At 36.0% G+C, this 16425-nt stretch overlaps 1 protein-coding gene across 3 annotated transcripts in view; it reads right to left on the bottom strand.

Moving 5' to 3' along the window:
- Positions 1-16425, bottom strand: part of LOC122799771 (protocadherin alpha-C2-like) — a 192895-nt gene that overhangs the window by 98385 nt on the left and 78085 nt on the right. The window contains exon 2 of one of the 3 annotated variants that reach the window (XR_006364503.1): positions 8132-8192. The exons of the other annotated variants lie outside the window; for them this stretch is intronic. The gene's annotated coding sequence lies outside the window, so the exon portion shown is untranslated. Of the gene's footprint in view, positions 1-8131; positions 8193-16425 lie in introns of those variants that run through there. 3 annotated transcript variants of the gene reach the window in all.

The raw sequence follows: 16425 nt of genomic DNA, 5'->3' as shown, positions 1-16425 counted from the left end.
TGCACAATGAAAACTGACACAGTACAGAGGTAAAACTGCAGCGACTTGACCACACCCTCAAAGGAAACATCTATGTATATCACACATCAACTCCCACAGCTTAGACTGACACCCAACCAGTGAGTCTATCTGCTGATAACAAGTGCTGGAGATACAATCCTGACCTACTCAACACCAGTAATTCAATCCTATGACTGAACAAAAGTATACTGGAGAACACATCAAAACAATGGAAGCTGCCAAGATTCAAACCACCATGTACGAAAATATTACAGGCCAAAATTCCCAACCCATTTTGCAGCAAAGAGACAAAACGTATTCAAACCATAGGGTAACACCTTTACCACGTCAAAAAGGTGTCCAAGAAGCTTGTTTTTCCTCCAACATCGGAGGACAGCCACGATGATCCATGCACTGCAAGAGTACCATTTTATCCTGGCAATTGCTTCACGACTGTATATAGAAACATTTAATCCAAATCATTAACTGGCACCACAACAATATTTCTCAGAAAAGCTGTTTTACAGCCAATGACCAGACAGAACGCATCATTGAGAGGATACATTTATCAAATGTCAAGTGCCCCAGCCATAATACAAGTGTCTCATCAAATCAATCCCCAACGAATCTACTGCCCACCAAACTTGCAGACCAATACTGGCATCCTTTCATGCAGTCACATTGAAACACAAAAATACAGGTCCGCTGATCAGGAACAACCAGGCTCTCAACTGCCAGACAACACACCCGTCTGCAGAAAGGTCCAAGAATCATAGTTGCATTGTCAAGCATCCTTGTCCACACTAACAGTAACATGATATACCCGCATACACTAGTATTGTGTCATTCTTGATAATGTAAAAAGCCAGACAATATTATAAGAAGGGTGAAGCCACAGCCAGGCAACATAACAAGAAGAGCACAGCCGCAGTCACCATTCAGATGAGCAAACGGGACAGCATGAGCCATCTAAGGATGGATAGCCCATTGAGTACCTGCCACAATGCATGCCCATAATGCATGGCAACCCAGTAACAAATTAGGGTGTGGGCTAAGCCTCTCCCCCTTCCACTCAAATCAGATCCAACACAATATGTGTGTGTAGAACACAGATGCTTCGACAAAGCCCAAAGCCACATGGGATATAAACATTGTATAATTGACACACCGGGTCAAATCCACTGTTGTTATGTTACTCATTATAGTTGCCTATACAATCATTGCTTCCACTTTCTCCATCTAGTATACCATAATGCCATCTAAATGTTTGATTTGCCAAATGCACATCCAACCTTCTTGTTGCATCCCACCTGCCCACCCGAGGGCATACCTTGGCAGCAGGACATCAGTAGTATTCTGCAGGAGCACCAGCGTGGGAAATGGCAACCTCCCCAAAACAAACCTGTCAGTTGCTTGACATTTACTAGTTTCTTTAGAGAATTTGTAAAACAGCAGTGATTTTATTTGCTGATGATTAATTTCTGCTTTTTAAACTCTGCTGTATAAAACATAGTAAGGGATAGCTAAAATGTCTGGAAATCTAAACTGATAGAAAGACAAGCAGATATATGTCCTTATCTATCAAGGTGCTAGAAGACATCAGTAGCCATAAACTGAAAGTGCTTCAAAAATAAATATCTGTGTATATTTATATGAACCTTTTATATTATTTATGTTTCCTTAGAAGGAATTTAGGTTTCTGTATCTTTAAATGTGAACCTAGCTTATTTTCTGACTAGACGTCAATTAGAAAGAGTCAGTGGAAGGCGTACACAAGTAAATGTGACAAGCAATAAGTAACTCAAGTTTCTAGTGATGTTTGTGGCTGTTAAATTGTCTCGAGAACCAAGCGGGAAAAGGTATGTGTTTTTTCTTTTTTCTTTTCCCTCCTCTTATTTGGTGACAAACTCATGTAGTGGCACGCGAGCACTCTAGTTTACGGAGTAGTGTTCACAACTGTCAAACTTTGCATTTTAAACATGCTATGCCTTATTTCTCTACAAAAGAAAAGACAACAGGATATTTAAGCTAGTCACAAGCATCTTTCAACTCGGATGTCTGAGCCACAACACACATGACTTATAGCCTCAAAATATCACTTAAAACATATTTTTCACTGGACTATATCAGTATGTGCATATGGGTCAAAGGCAGAACATCTTTTAAGATTATTTAAAGTAGTCTTATGATACATCCTAACTGAAATACTTCATTTCAAAAGCAACACATTTCTGCCCAGCATTAGCGTTTATCCAAACAGGGACACTTTTAACTTATAAAAGTAATACTATCAGGGATGTAACTAATAATAAGTTATATAGCAGCCATTACTATACCTATTAAGCAATATAACCATATACTGATTAAAGTATTATAAGTTAATGAAGATTTTATAAAAAGAAGAGAAAAATAAAAACAACAAAACACAAAGAGAGAAAATAAATAAATAAATAAATAAATAAATAAACTATTTGGGAACATTATTATGCATTGATTACTCTGATTAAGAATATGAAAATAATAGATGGATAATAATGAAAAATAGAGTAATGTTTAAATTATGCTTAGTATATTGATGTGATTTGAGATAAATGTATTTACATGTATGCTAATTTTGACATTTAAAATATAATTGAAAACAGTACCTGTTTTGGTGTAACTTGAAGACAGTACGAACTTTTCTTTTGTTGTTAGTATTATTATTTAGATTTTTACAGAATATAACATATGTAAGATTATTTGTCCTTTAGTTTTTTTTTCTTTTGCTCAACAGTTTTCCAATTATTTACTTCAGCATTTCTCTTGTGTACTTATTGTCCAGTCCATAGATTCTTCATGTGTTAGGATGTTGTTGTTGGTAAGGTATTTTATTGCTGAATCTACTGTTTCAAAGATTTTTATTCCATTTGGTAGAAAAACTTTCAGTCTTGCTGGAAATAAAAGATGGACTTTCAGTTGCTTTTTCTTCAAGGTTTTTTATTGGTAGAAATTCTTTTCTTTTTGAAACCACCTTTGTAGAATAATCATTGTCAAATCTTATTAATGAATCATTGTATTTGATGGGAGAATTTGCCCAAGCATTTCTTAATATAAGATCTTTATCTTGTGTAGAAAAGTCTCACAATTATAGATCTCGGCTTGTTCTTACCCGGAGAAGAAGCATTTCCAGAAGCTGCTAGTGATCTATGCGCCCGTTCTATACCATATGAAAGAGCTTCAGGTATTTTTGTTACATCTGGTATCCAGGTGGTAAGAAAGTTTATCATATTGTCCCCTTCAGATTTTTCTGGTAGACCATATATTCTAATATTATTTCTTCTTGTTCGGTTTTCCATATCATCAAGCTTTTCTAGTAAATATGTATTCTGTTGAAGTAAGAATTCAGTTTGTTGTTCTTCTATTTGGACTCTAGTGTCAATGTCACTTAATGACTGTTCAATAAGTGATATCTGTCCTTTCTGCTGTGTAAACATTTCTTGAAGCTGTTCCAGTTGTTGTGAGCACTTTTCTTTAAAAGTATCTATTTTATTGTCCATCTTGTCGATTTTTATTGTAAGTTCCTGTATATTTGTAATGAGAGACTGCAGGTCTTTTTGAGAGAAGAGTCTTGTGCTGTATTCCTTAGATGACTCATGCTGTAAAGCTGATATTGGTGCTGATTTTCCAGTAATTAATTTGACAGGAATTATTCAAGTTCTGACAATAAAATTTTTCTTATAGATGCTCAGAGTTATTAGAAATAAGTTAGTAATAAAAATTTCTTCAAATTAAATATTATTTTGTAAAATTCCTGTCAGGAATTGTATTGAGGTAAGAGAGCTGAAATGAAGTGCAGCTATCAGTTCAGCATCCTAGCCACGCCCCCGCCATTTAGATTCTTGACATAACTATAGACTGCCTTAATTAGGTAGAGGAACGAGTGTTCTTGTTCTAATACATTACATTCAACAGGTTGTTTATTTAAAGGTAGTTACAGATAATGGTGTAAGGGTCCAGGGGAGCTGACTGGAAGAAAATCTAGGAATGGAAAACCAAGGAGCCAGCTCCAAAGGTTAGATGTTAATCCTTTATTTGAATATTCCTGAAAGACCTATGAGGGTTCAACAGCTCACCAGCCTGTGGAACTTCATTCTTAGTTAAATTGTTTTTATTTTTAACAAGCAAAACATAACAATACACCATGAGCTATCACTACAGAGTTATATTTAATAAAACATTTTCACATGGGTTTCACCAGGTCAGTCTAATAAAGTGGTTTATAATTTGATGATTGAAAAGGCCTGCTTTTAAGAGGCTATCAACCAGACTTTATTAGCTTGTCTGTAATGCATGTAATATGGCATAGCGGTGCAGCAGTTAACACTGTTGCCTCACAGCAAGAGTTTTTTTAGATAGAGGGTACCCAAGGGACTTATCAACACTTTTAGCTGAAAGCTTTATTTTAATAAACAGCTTTTTGTTACATCTGTGTTGCTGAGTTTGTATTCTTATTAATGGCTTCATTTATACAAACTAAGTCTTGGTTCTGTCATTTTGGTTGGTTTTATCCCGTATTTAAGGTGTACCAGCCGGTCGTCAGATCAGAGACCTTTTCTTTGGCTCCTCAACAGTAATGTTAAGGAGCACCAGATCAGGGAATGGCTCAAGGCACTGGATGACCCAGCCGTTCCTCCACTGTTTTGATGTCTTGCCATTTTTCTTTAACTCTACCTGTTTTCTCTTTGGCCTGAGGTGTTACAGCCCTGAATGCTTTCTTGAACTCTTGCGCCGTCTCTGCAGTAAGCTTATACTTTTTCAAACTAGCTTTTTTTGGGTCTGTGTTCGGCTACAGAAAACTACAAAATTCAAACAGCAAAATATCAAATATAAAACAGTGAAATGGAAAATTATTGAACAAAGACAACAGCAAAAAGGTACACTGAATGGCCATACGTAGCCAACATCGTAAACACAGCCAAGCAAGGTGGGGGGCTGCACCCCCACACCCCCTCAACTATATACATACCAACCCTGAGTTCACTATATATATATATATATATATATATATATATATATATATATATATATATATATATATATACATACATACACACACCAACCCTGAGTTCACCCCGGGGATCACTCCAGTGGCTCTACTTGATAGAGGCACTGAGAACGAACGTTGGGTGGCATGATGCCAGGGCACTTCTATGGGCTAGGCTTGTAAAGGCTCCAGGGCCAGTAGCCTAGTACACACCTATGAACACTACACTGGGGAATAGGGCAAATGTAGAAGGTTACCCTTCACTTAACTTATGCATCGTGTACTTACTGGTTGTTGGCCAACTATGGCCATTCGATTCATTTATTTTCAAAGTTGTCATTGGTCAATAATTTTAAATTTTGCTGCTTTACGTTCAATAGCTCGCCATTCATGTTTTGTAGTTTTTGGTAGCTGAACATGGACCCTATTCTGTTGACCTTCGAGCCTTTCCTGCTCCCTGCTTGCAAATGACTGTGGCAACCAGTGGTTAATGCTGTGGGAAGACTGTTTCACTGGGGATGACTTTGCAACTGCTGATTCTACCCCATTGCCTTTTCTTTACTAGGAGGAGGTCTACCCGAGTTGCATATTGGCCATTCTTGTATGTGATCTTCTGAGTCTCTCTCTCTCTCTTTCTCTCTCGTTGAATCATGCATTGGGCCACTGTCAAGCCATTTGACAGACAGAAGTCTAGAATGGCCTTTCCACTTTTATTCCTGTTGTCCCACCCATGTGAACCAAGCAGCCCTCATATCCTTTTCTGGCTGCCCTGATGCATGCATTCAGGTCCCCCATTATCAACACCAATTCATGTTGTCTTGCTTTGTCTATTAGGCCCTGTAACTGCTGTATGAATGGACTATTTTCCTAATTATCACAATCCTGCCATTGGACATAGGCAGAGATTATGAATTCTGCTATATCCTTACATTGGAGTCTGACTACTATGAGTCTATCACTAAATCTGATGACAACCCTCACTATCTTCTGAAGTCTGTCCCTCACCACAATTCCCACACCATTTCTAGTATGTCCTCTTCCTGAGTAGTAGACTCTGGATCCCATGCCAAGTGGCTTTTCTGCACTACCCTTTCATCTTGTCTCCTGGATATAAAGGATTTACAGCATCCTCTTTACTATCATGTCATCCACTTCCAAGCGGTGTCCAGTCAGTTAACCTAGATTGGTGTAGCAATTCTAAGTTCATGTTTTGCAGGTCTATTGGTTTACATCCAGCTTTCACTCAAAAAAGCTATCCCAGGTAATCCAAGCTGACCAATTGGACACTGGCCAGCCAGTAGCTTATTAACCCAGGGATGCTGGGCTTTATGGCAGGGGCATACTGGCCAACAATGGCAGACAGACCCCTCTCACCATTAGCATGCGTCCCTGATACAGGTTACAGTAGGCTGGGTCCTCAGCCAGTTGGCAAATACCCATGTCCATTTTTGATGACATTAGTCAACATGACCAATCACCTAGAGCCAATTTTTACACATAGTGGCTTGCCTTGATATGTCATGCAGTCTGCGATCCATGTTCTTCTCTATATGAGATGTTCCCCACAAATGGATCAGCTCCCTAGAGAAGCCCTCTTTAAATTTTATTGGCAATGGTCTGTCCAGGGCCTGCTCAGCTAATCTGCCACTGAATTTTTGCTCTGATGGAATGCAGGAAACTTGGAAGGTGAAAAAATGCTTAGCATGACCTCCCACCATAGCCAGCCTGCACAGAGGGGGTGCCTTCTGCCTTATAGAAAATAATGAAGCACATAACTGTGGAGGTAGATATCATTACCTGCTCAGGTGCAGAAATCAAAGATGATGTAAAGATTCTATAGCATGGATCACAGCTAATATAACCTTTGTCTAAACATGCATTTGCCTGTCAGTAAAGTTCTACAGGCTTGCATCTTTGATCCCAAAGAAACAGCACTGCAAGCAAAGGCTGATGTGACTAATAACAGTAAAAGCTGGAGTAAAATGTTGGGTTCTCTCTGGTTTACAAGAACCATAAAATTATTTTCATGTATAACATGATGAGAGGAATCTTGAGAATTATGGATGCCATGAACCTTAGAACCTTGAGGTATTCTCTGGCTAAAGTGTGAAACTAAATGGAAAAACTTAGGAAAAAATTTTGCTACCAATTCACTTTCTTCTGTAGGAAAGAATCTAAAAGACAACCTAGAAAAATCACCCTTAATACAGGATTTAAGTAGGAATTATTTAAAAGAAGATCTGACAACCCAAAAGAGGGAGAAGGTGAGACCCTTGTGGACAAGATTCCAAACAAGTGGAAAAATGAAGATTCTGTATCATAATAAATTCAGGAAATGTGTGAATGCTTTGCAATCTATAAAGAGCTATCACTAAGGTAAACATTATGCAAACACAAAACACTGAAAAATGCAAAATTTTAATGTTAAGTGTTTTCATTCCTAACAATGAAGAACTTCTTCAGAACAACAAACAATCACTTACCCATTGGTTTTAAACTACTTAAAAATCACATGATTACAATATACAGATCAGAAACATATTACAAATCTGAGCTGCACAAATCAAACTGATTTCAAATAACATTAAATGTGGACATTATTATTGATGCCTTACTCTGCATATGACTTTAAAAACAACTATCAGTACAGTTCCTTGACCTCTAAAATGTTGTTTAAATCCTAAACTCTTAAACTTGCTGAAATATCTAAAATGCTGAACACAAACTTCTTAAAATTGACACATTCCATACTATGAACACTTTTGTTCTTTTTAAATAATACAAACAGAACTTCATCATAAGTTTTCTGATGAAGTTCTGTTTGTATTATTAAAGAAGAATGAAAGTGCAAAAGATTTTGGTTCCCGTGTATTGCTATTCCAGTTTTTGATTTGTTGAAGTTTACTTTGGGACTGTTTGTTTTTTGTTTGACATTCCATACTATGCTTTTCTAGAACATTACGCAATATAGACTACCATTTTGATGTAACTAGTAAAGTAACTTTTTTTGCATACATATTAAAATTTAAATGCATCAAAAACTGTAGAACCTACATTTATATAGTTACACCATTTACAGTTGTTACAAGGATAAATACCTAATCTGTTATAATTCATACCCTTTTGCTGCTTTTCCACAGACTCCAACAGACTTTCCAGATTGGCTTGTCTATTAAAAATAAAACAAGCACCATTACCTAAAACTGTTACCATATCATGATTAATCAAAATAACATCCTAATTGATAGTATTAACTTGTTTAATAGCAAAGCAGTCTACACTAAAAGGTATTTTAAAAAACTGTAGCATATATATTTATATTCACACAGTCTTTATTCTCTAACCCACACTTTAATATAGGAGGATAAATTACATATAACTACTTCTAGAATGCAAAATAAAACTGTTGTGATATCCTCAATCCAAAAAATAATTCTTTAATGAGATCAACTTCTATATGAAAATCAATGTCTGACACGATTAGCCTAGAAGCTCTTACTAGCTGTCCTTAGAACACATTGCTTTTCATAATGGAACTTGCTTGATATTAAAGTGTAAATAGCTGTCAAAAAAGGTAGGTCTGTGATAAATGTGACTATGAGGCATTTTGTTCTCTAGATCTAACACTAAATTAATTTCAAGATACTTAACTGTCAAACCCATGTCACTAACATTACATTTTAAAAACTGTGTGCGGACATTTAAGTCATGCATAAAATATCCAACTCATTAGTGCTTTCCTACCAAATAAAAAACAAATCACCAATAAATCTCTTATAAACTTGACTAAAGTTAGAGAGCATACAAAAAAACTTAGCCTCCCAATCAGCTATAACCATAATCCCAAAAGTCGGTGCTACAGTCTCCCCTATCACCACTCCTTTAATTTGATGATATGTGTTGGTATTAAAGACAAAATAATTATTTTTAAGTATTAGATCTAATAACATGCAAATGGTGTTGATCTTGTTACTAAAATATGTGTTTTCACTAAGAAAGTCTATAATGTAATTCAATCCCAAGTTCTGTGGTATAGAATTATAGAGGGATTCAACATCTAACACCACCATGTTAGTTTCTGTCTCAAGGGCTTTATATTGAACCAAGGTTTCCAGAAAATTCAAGGAATCATTAATATAATTAATTTCTTGGACTATAGGATTTAAAATACTGTCAGGAAAGATAGAAATAAATTACATTTTGACATTTTTCTCAGCTACTATTTGTCAAAAGGTCAGATTAATTATGTTTTATGGATTATGGGGACTTAAAATATCTGCACCAACTTTGGTTGACTGACATAAATTCATACACTTTAAAAGGGATGTATACCTGTTCCACTAACTCTTGTCATTGTATTTGTACCTATTATAAACTTGCATCAAACTGTTTCATAAGATGTAATGTTATTTAAGAGTTTTTTGATACTTTGTATACAATCCTGTGTGTTCATTACTACTATACCTCTGCCTTTGTCCACTTTCATGATCCTAATAAACCTGTTCGTTATTAGATCTTGTAAAGCTACACTGTCTCCATTTGACATGCTGAAAAACTTGTGCAGTGTTTTTTATTGCTTAATATTTTCCTGAGATCTTCATCACATACATGAACAAAAGAACAGGATCATACAAATTAGATTTTTGAAAAATATGCTTCTGAACATTCATTAGTATTACAATGATTAAATAAAAACTGTATCCTTGCAAAAATTGGTAACTCTAACAATGTCTTAAATTTGCTCTTTTTGCTGGTATAAATGCCAAATCTTTTGAAAGCAAAGTTACATGTTCATGTAATAATAAAACAGTACTTAGAGTGTAAACTGAACCACAAAAATCCACAAGAAAAAGTGCCCAAAAAGGAACAAAACCAAGTGTGAGCGGACATTCAGGAAGGACTACCAGCACTCAGTGAGGAAGATAAAATTAGTTTATTATCTAATACGCACAAAGTCAGTAATTTTAATTGAATCATTAGTCCGATGTTATAATTGGTGGTTATATAAATACATGGGGTTCTGAGATGTTGGGATACATCTGATGAAATCTTTTTTAAGGACAAAAATGCAGTGACTTGTGGGCATTTATGTAATTTGGTCTGTGGACTTATCTGACTTTGTGCATATTGGATCAATAAACTAATTTTATCTTCCTTGTGGAGTCCTTCCTGAGTGCCCATTCACAGTTGGTTTTAGATTGTAAACTGCATATTTTTAATGTCATTGACATTGGTTGCATCCTTTCCCTCTGCCTCGCCTTGCTGACAACTTCCTTCCCATCTTCAACATACTATGACTTTCCTGGCTTGCAATTTGTAGATTTTCCAGTCTTTGTGATCTCTTTGGTACATTGTTCACTTCATCTGGTGCTAAAAAACAGTTGAAGAAGCAAAGGAAAAAAGATTATGTTCTTACCATAACGTTCCATCTGTGTTGTCAATCTTTATTCATTCTTGATGAATGGGACTTGGTTCTAATCCTCGGAACTGGCTTGACCATTATATAGCTTGTGCCAGTCAAAGAACTCTCAAGTTAAGACTCTACCCACAACACCCCTGTCTCCATTACCTAAGATTGAGTTTGTAGCCAAATAGTAAGGCCTGTGCAAAGGGAAGAATTTAATATGTTAAGGTCTGAAGTGGCGATTATGAAGGGTAAACTTACAAGGCTTATTGAGCTATTACCTCAGAGTAACAACAGCCCAATTACTAGTACAGGCAAAGACTTTAAACACATTTTCCCTATGAAGAGCAGAAGTAATACTTTGATGGCCGGAAGTGGTGCAAAAGATCTTGAGTCAGCTCCAAATGGAGGACAAGGGATTTTGCCATCCATGTCTTTGACATCCAGAAGTGGTGAAGGAACAAGAAATAGTACAGCATTAGCTCCAAATGGAGGACATCTCACTGGAAGCAATATAAGGGAGAAAGGAAGTCCCACCCACTTTGTAGGAGTCTCTGATGGTACATGTAACACCAAAATGGGAGGTTGTGGGTTTGAAACATCAAAACAGAATGTGAATGAAACCCTTCTGGAGCCAGATAATGACTTCCCTGTGCTTGTTTCCACTTCAGATACCTCATTTCAATATAGAAATGTTAATGTGCCTAAGAAAACATATGCAGCAGTTTATGGTTTCTTGAACAAAAACAGTGTGAAAAATAAAACAAATTCCTTCCAGTTTGAGGAATTAGGAAAGATTTTAACTTTGAACAACTCGAGTAAGTTGAAGCAAATTTTAACTGTAACTGTACATGGAAAGACTTGATTAATACTTTAGAAAAAAAGCATTTGAAAATCAAGACTACAAAATGGACAATGAATATTTTAGGAAATGTATTGAATTGAACACTGTCCCACAGGGACCAAGAGTTTTTAAATTTCCCTTTGGTATGGTGATAAAATGTTCAAGGAATTTGTTCAAATGTTTGACAGACATGGTTTTGAGTTAATGCACATGATTATAAAATATGATGTAAAAAGTATTAATCACTTTTTACAAGAAGTAGAGACTTTGAATTTGAAAATTAGGAATGATTTGATATTTGAACAGTGTGAAAGGTATTATAATAAATCTATTTTTATTGTGGAAAAGAAATGCAATAATGGTTTTAAACAGAAACAAAGGAAGTTGGAGTGGGATTTAGGACAGCATGCTAGACATGAAACTTATTTTATTAAAAAAGAAATAAATAGTAAAAACTTTGGGCAAAAAGTTAAGGGGAATTATAAAGAAGGGCCAGACCAGATAAAGGTCCAGATAGGAAGGAAAAGGACACTCAAGAGTTTTTCAACTGGGAAGAATCACTGGAAAAAGAAAGGATATCACCAGAATTATTCACAAGAAGGAAGGAAGACATATGTCTACCAGGATTCACTTTATAATCTCAAAATACCAAAATATCGAATTTCAGTATCTAGAGACTATAAAGCCGAAAAAACAAAACACTGAAACCCGCAAAATACAAAACAGCAAACATAAACACACCATACACCACACAACACATACACCGGTCTCCCCACATTACAACAAACAAAACACACACAAACACAATACAAATAAATAAACCTACCCTACTTATAAGCAGGGTGGCAAGACCCCCTGCACCCTCCATGGTGGGGGCTGCACCACCCACACCCCCGCTACTTATATATACTAACTCCAAGGTCACACCAAACAGAAAGAGACAGTAAACTCACCACTACACACTCTACAGTTCCCTCGCACACACACATCACAAATGTACAAACACCACCACTTTCAACACTTACACACTCATACTCTTACATGTCTACCCTAAACCACACCTAAAACTTCTGAACACACTCACATACACTCAAATCCCTACCCAAAACCCATAAAAAATATTCACTTACCTTAATCTCCAACCATATCCACATACCAAATATAAATCAGGCACACAGTACATCCCACATCATGTAGCGCACCACCAAAACTGCAAATTTGACATTTCCGGATTCGCGGTTATGGGGTTTCGCTATTTCAGAAGTTCAACTTTATAGTCTCGAAATACTGAAATTCGATATTTCAGTATTTCAAGATTATAAAGTGAATCCTTCTACCACCCTATCAGATAGAAACAAGGCAAACAGATTCTGATATAGTGACTTTGGATAGGATAGATTTTGTTTTTCAGGGTTTTCACATTTATAATTTTACAGAACATTGTATTAAAAAAAAAAAAAAAAAACATTTTTCTTTATTTCAGATGGATGTGAAATTTGTACCCTCCACAAAATCTGATGTTGTGGATACTCTTACTGAACTTAAATTACTTTTCCTCAAAAATAACTTATCTATTTGGTTCAAAGATAATAAAACAAAAAAGTGCACAAAAAGAGACCAATAATTTTAAGAAAAAAAGTTAATTTAATCCTGTACTGATTCCAACTTTACGGATATTTGAGAAAGCAATGAGTGAAGAAATGTATTCCCTTAGTAGTAGGAGGGAGAAAACTCATTTCTATAATTTGTCTAGGAAAGAATGGACTTCATTAAACCAGTTAAAGCAAGATAATACGATTCGAATTATGAAGCTGGATAAAGGGGGAGGGATGGTTTTGTTTAATACTTTGGATTATTCTAATGTTATGTTTAAATTGCTGTGTGATTTACATATCTACTCCCCAGTTTCACACAATAAGATTCATATTGCCTATCAGAGAATTGATTCTCTTCTACAGGAGTACCTGGTTGAACAGAGAATATCTGGGGAAACACATTCAGCTTTGGAAGTCAATAACCCCAGGATTTACTTTCTTTGGCATACCTAAAATTCATAAGAATGTCAAAGAACCCCCCTTTAGACCTATTGTGGCGGCCACTGCTTCTAAAACCTACCCTTGGTCAGTATGTATAGATAGGTAGCTTAAACCCATTTATAGACGTCCCCTCTCCTTATAAATTTATAGGACTTTTTAGGGAGACTGAAAAAGGACATTTGGTCCAAAGACCTGATTTTCCTCACTATTAATATTAAAGATCTTTTTATATCTATTCCCTGGGACAAGGGGTTAGACTTATTTTTTGATAGTTTGACCAGATATGCCCCTCTTTTTGGGAAAGATATTAGGCTTATAGAGGAAATTATGGTTGTAGTTTTGGACAGTAATTTTATATTTTTGAGGGGGGGGGGTTCTTTAAACAGAATAAGGGAGTGGTCATGATAGTCTCTTGTGCATCTGTTTAAGCAAACATAGTCATTTTGGCTTGGGAAAACCATTTTGTATTCAATGCTACATTCTTTCAGCATACAGCTCACTGTGTTTGCTTTTTAGATTATATATTCATTCTATGGAAAGTTTCTGAAAATAACATTCACTGGTTTGTTAAATTTTTGAATAATTCCTCTGAATTTTTGGAGTTTACTTGTAAGTTTCATAGGGAGGGTATTAATTTCTTAGAGACATTCACTGAACATACTTCTTGTGGCTTTAAATTAAGAGTTTATAGGAAGGTAACATTCATCAATTCTTGTCTGGATTTTAATGGTTTTCATCGACTTAGTCAGAAAAACAGCCTTGTCAAAGGACAATATGTTAGAATTGCTAGAATGACATCACACAGGGCTGACTTGGAAACAGAATGTGATGCAATTACTAAAATGTTTTTAGATAGAAATTACCCCCTTCCCTTTGTTAAAAGTATTAGTGAATATGTTCAGGGTGAATGGGGAAAGAAATATTTACCCCTGCTGGAGGTAGGGCTACAACAGGGGATTAACAAAAATGCACAAGGAGAAACCCCAGAAGAATAAAACTTTGTGAATGCCATTGTGTTAAAATATTTCAGACAAGCATCAATAGTTAAAGATATTTTTAGGAATAACTGGAGCATTTTCAAAACCAACTCCGACATTCTTGGGATAGTTGGAAAAGAACCTTTGTTTACATACACGACTGGAAAAAATGTAAAGACTTTTTTGATAAAGGTAATTATAACAAGAAAAAATGGGGTAGGAGAACAGTTCATACTACTAAATGTGGAATGTGTAATCAATGCCCTTATATATGTGAAAAGGAGGAAGTTGTTTAAAACAATACCCTAAGATCAAAGGTGTTTTTGTAAAAGGTAATTGCCTAACAAAATGGGTTGTATACATTGCTTTATGTGAAGGATGTTTAAGTTTTTACGTAGGTAAAACAGAAAGAACTTTATGTATACGGATTTATGAATATCTTTATGATATTAAGAACAAAAAAGAAAATAATGCATTGTATAAACATTCAATAGTTTGTTCCTCACTAAGTTTTCTTTTGGTATTATTGATACAGTCAGCTATAATCCAAGGCATGGGAATGCCAAAGTGTTGCTAGAAAAGAATTAAAATGGCAGTTACAATTACAAGCAACCTCTTACCCAGGTGTAAATGAATATACTTCTATTCAATCTGTTTGAATTATGAGGGAGAATAACTTTTAATGGGTTGAAAGTTGTAAAAGTTTTATGGCTTGTATTTTCTGTGAGACAGGGGGTGGCTGCGGTGGTGCAGCGGTTAGCATTGCCACCTCACAGCAAGAAGTTCTCCGGTGCGATCCTTGGCTGGGGTGCCTTCTGTGTGGAGTCTGCATGTCCTCCCTGTGGTTGCATGGGTTTCCTCTGGGTGCTTTGGTTTTCTCCCACATCCCAATGACATGTTGTAGGTGGATTGAACACTCTAAATTGGCCCTAGGCATGAGTGCATGCATGTGTGTGCCTTCTGTGGAAGGTTGGGCACCAGGCTGGCAACTTGACACCTTAAAATTCCACTGCCAATCATGAGCGGACAGGTGATCTGCTGTGGTGACCCCTAACCTGGAAAAGCTGGAAGAAGAAGAAGATTTTGTGTGAGACAGGCTTTGTTTGAATTTTATTATACACTGTGTAATGACTTTTTCCCATTGTTTGAGATTAATTGGATAAGTGGTTAATTAACTGGTTTTGTATAAAAAGGCCATTTTGATTATATGGTTTGATTCTGATGAAGTCCTGTTTGTGTTAAGGATGAAAGAGCTTAATTGGATTGGTCATAAATAAATAATATATTTTATTTTATAGAAGAATCCTGGTTGTGGCTTCTGGTTACTAGTTTATTTTTTTCAAGGCAGAAGAACAATTATATAGAGGTAGAAGCAATGTCTAAGGTAAAAGCTATAGGTTCCCAGAACAAGTGTCCAATCCTCCAGGAAATTTGTAGGAGGGGGAAGGAGGATAGGATGTTAAGAATGAATGAAGATTGACAACACAGATGGAACATTATGTTAGGAACATAACTTCTTTATCTGATGTTGTCAATCCTCATTCATTCTTGATGAATGCGACAGTGTCCCCAGCTACTTTAGGTCATGGGTGGCCTTATGGAAGGATATTCGTGAGAACCATAGGATGCTCTTCCCCTGGAGACCATATCCAATTTTTAATGAGTGATAAAGGTATGTGGAGTAGGCCATGTTGCAGCTGCACATATTTCATCCATGGACACCCTAGACTGAAAAATAGCTGACGTGGCTATTGATCTGGTGGAATGCACTTTTGCAGGCACAGGTAACTTATGGTTATGATTGTAAATTAATGTAACACAATCTCTTAGCCATCTTGACAGGGTAACATTAAAGATAGGTCTTCCCAGAATTAGACCTGAAAATGAAACAAATAACTAATCCAATTTCCTAGACGCTTTGCTCCTGCCAAGGCAGAAACATAATTGTCTGTGAACTTCCAGTAAATGCAAACGATATTCACCTTTATTGGAGAAACTGGGGAAGAAAATGGGTAAATCAATAGCTTGATTAATATTAGATTCTGAGACCACCTTAGGAGGAAAGAAAGAGTTGGTTCTCAATGAAACCCTACATAATGCTTGAATCTCAGAAACTCTCCTGACAGAAGTAATAACTACTA

The sequence above is a fragment of the Protopterus annectens genome, chromosome 4.part0 (genome assembly GCF_019279795.1).
Source record: "Protopterus annectens isolate FY-2018-M chromosome 4.part0, PAN1.0, whole genome shotgun sequence".
NCBI lineage: Eukaryota > Metazoa > Chordata > Ceratodontiformes > Protopteridae > Protopterus > Protopterus annectens.
The sequence above is the reverse complement of the archived record's forward strand: the minus strand, read 5'-3'. Positions and strand labels throughout refer to the sequence as shown.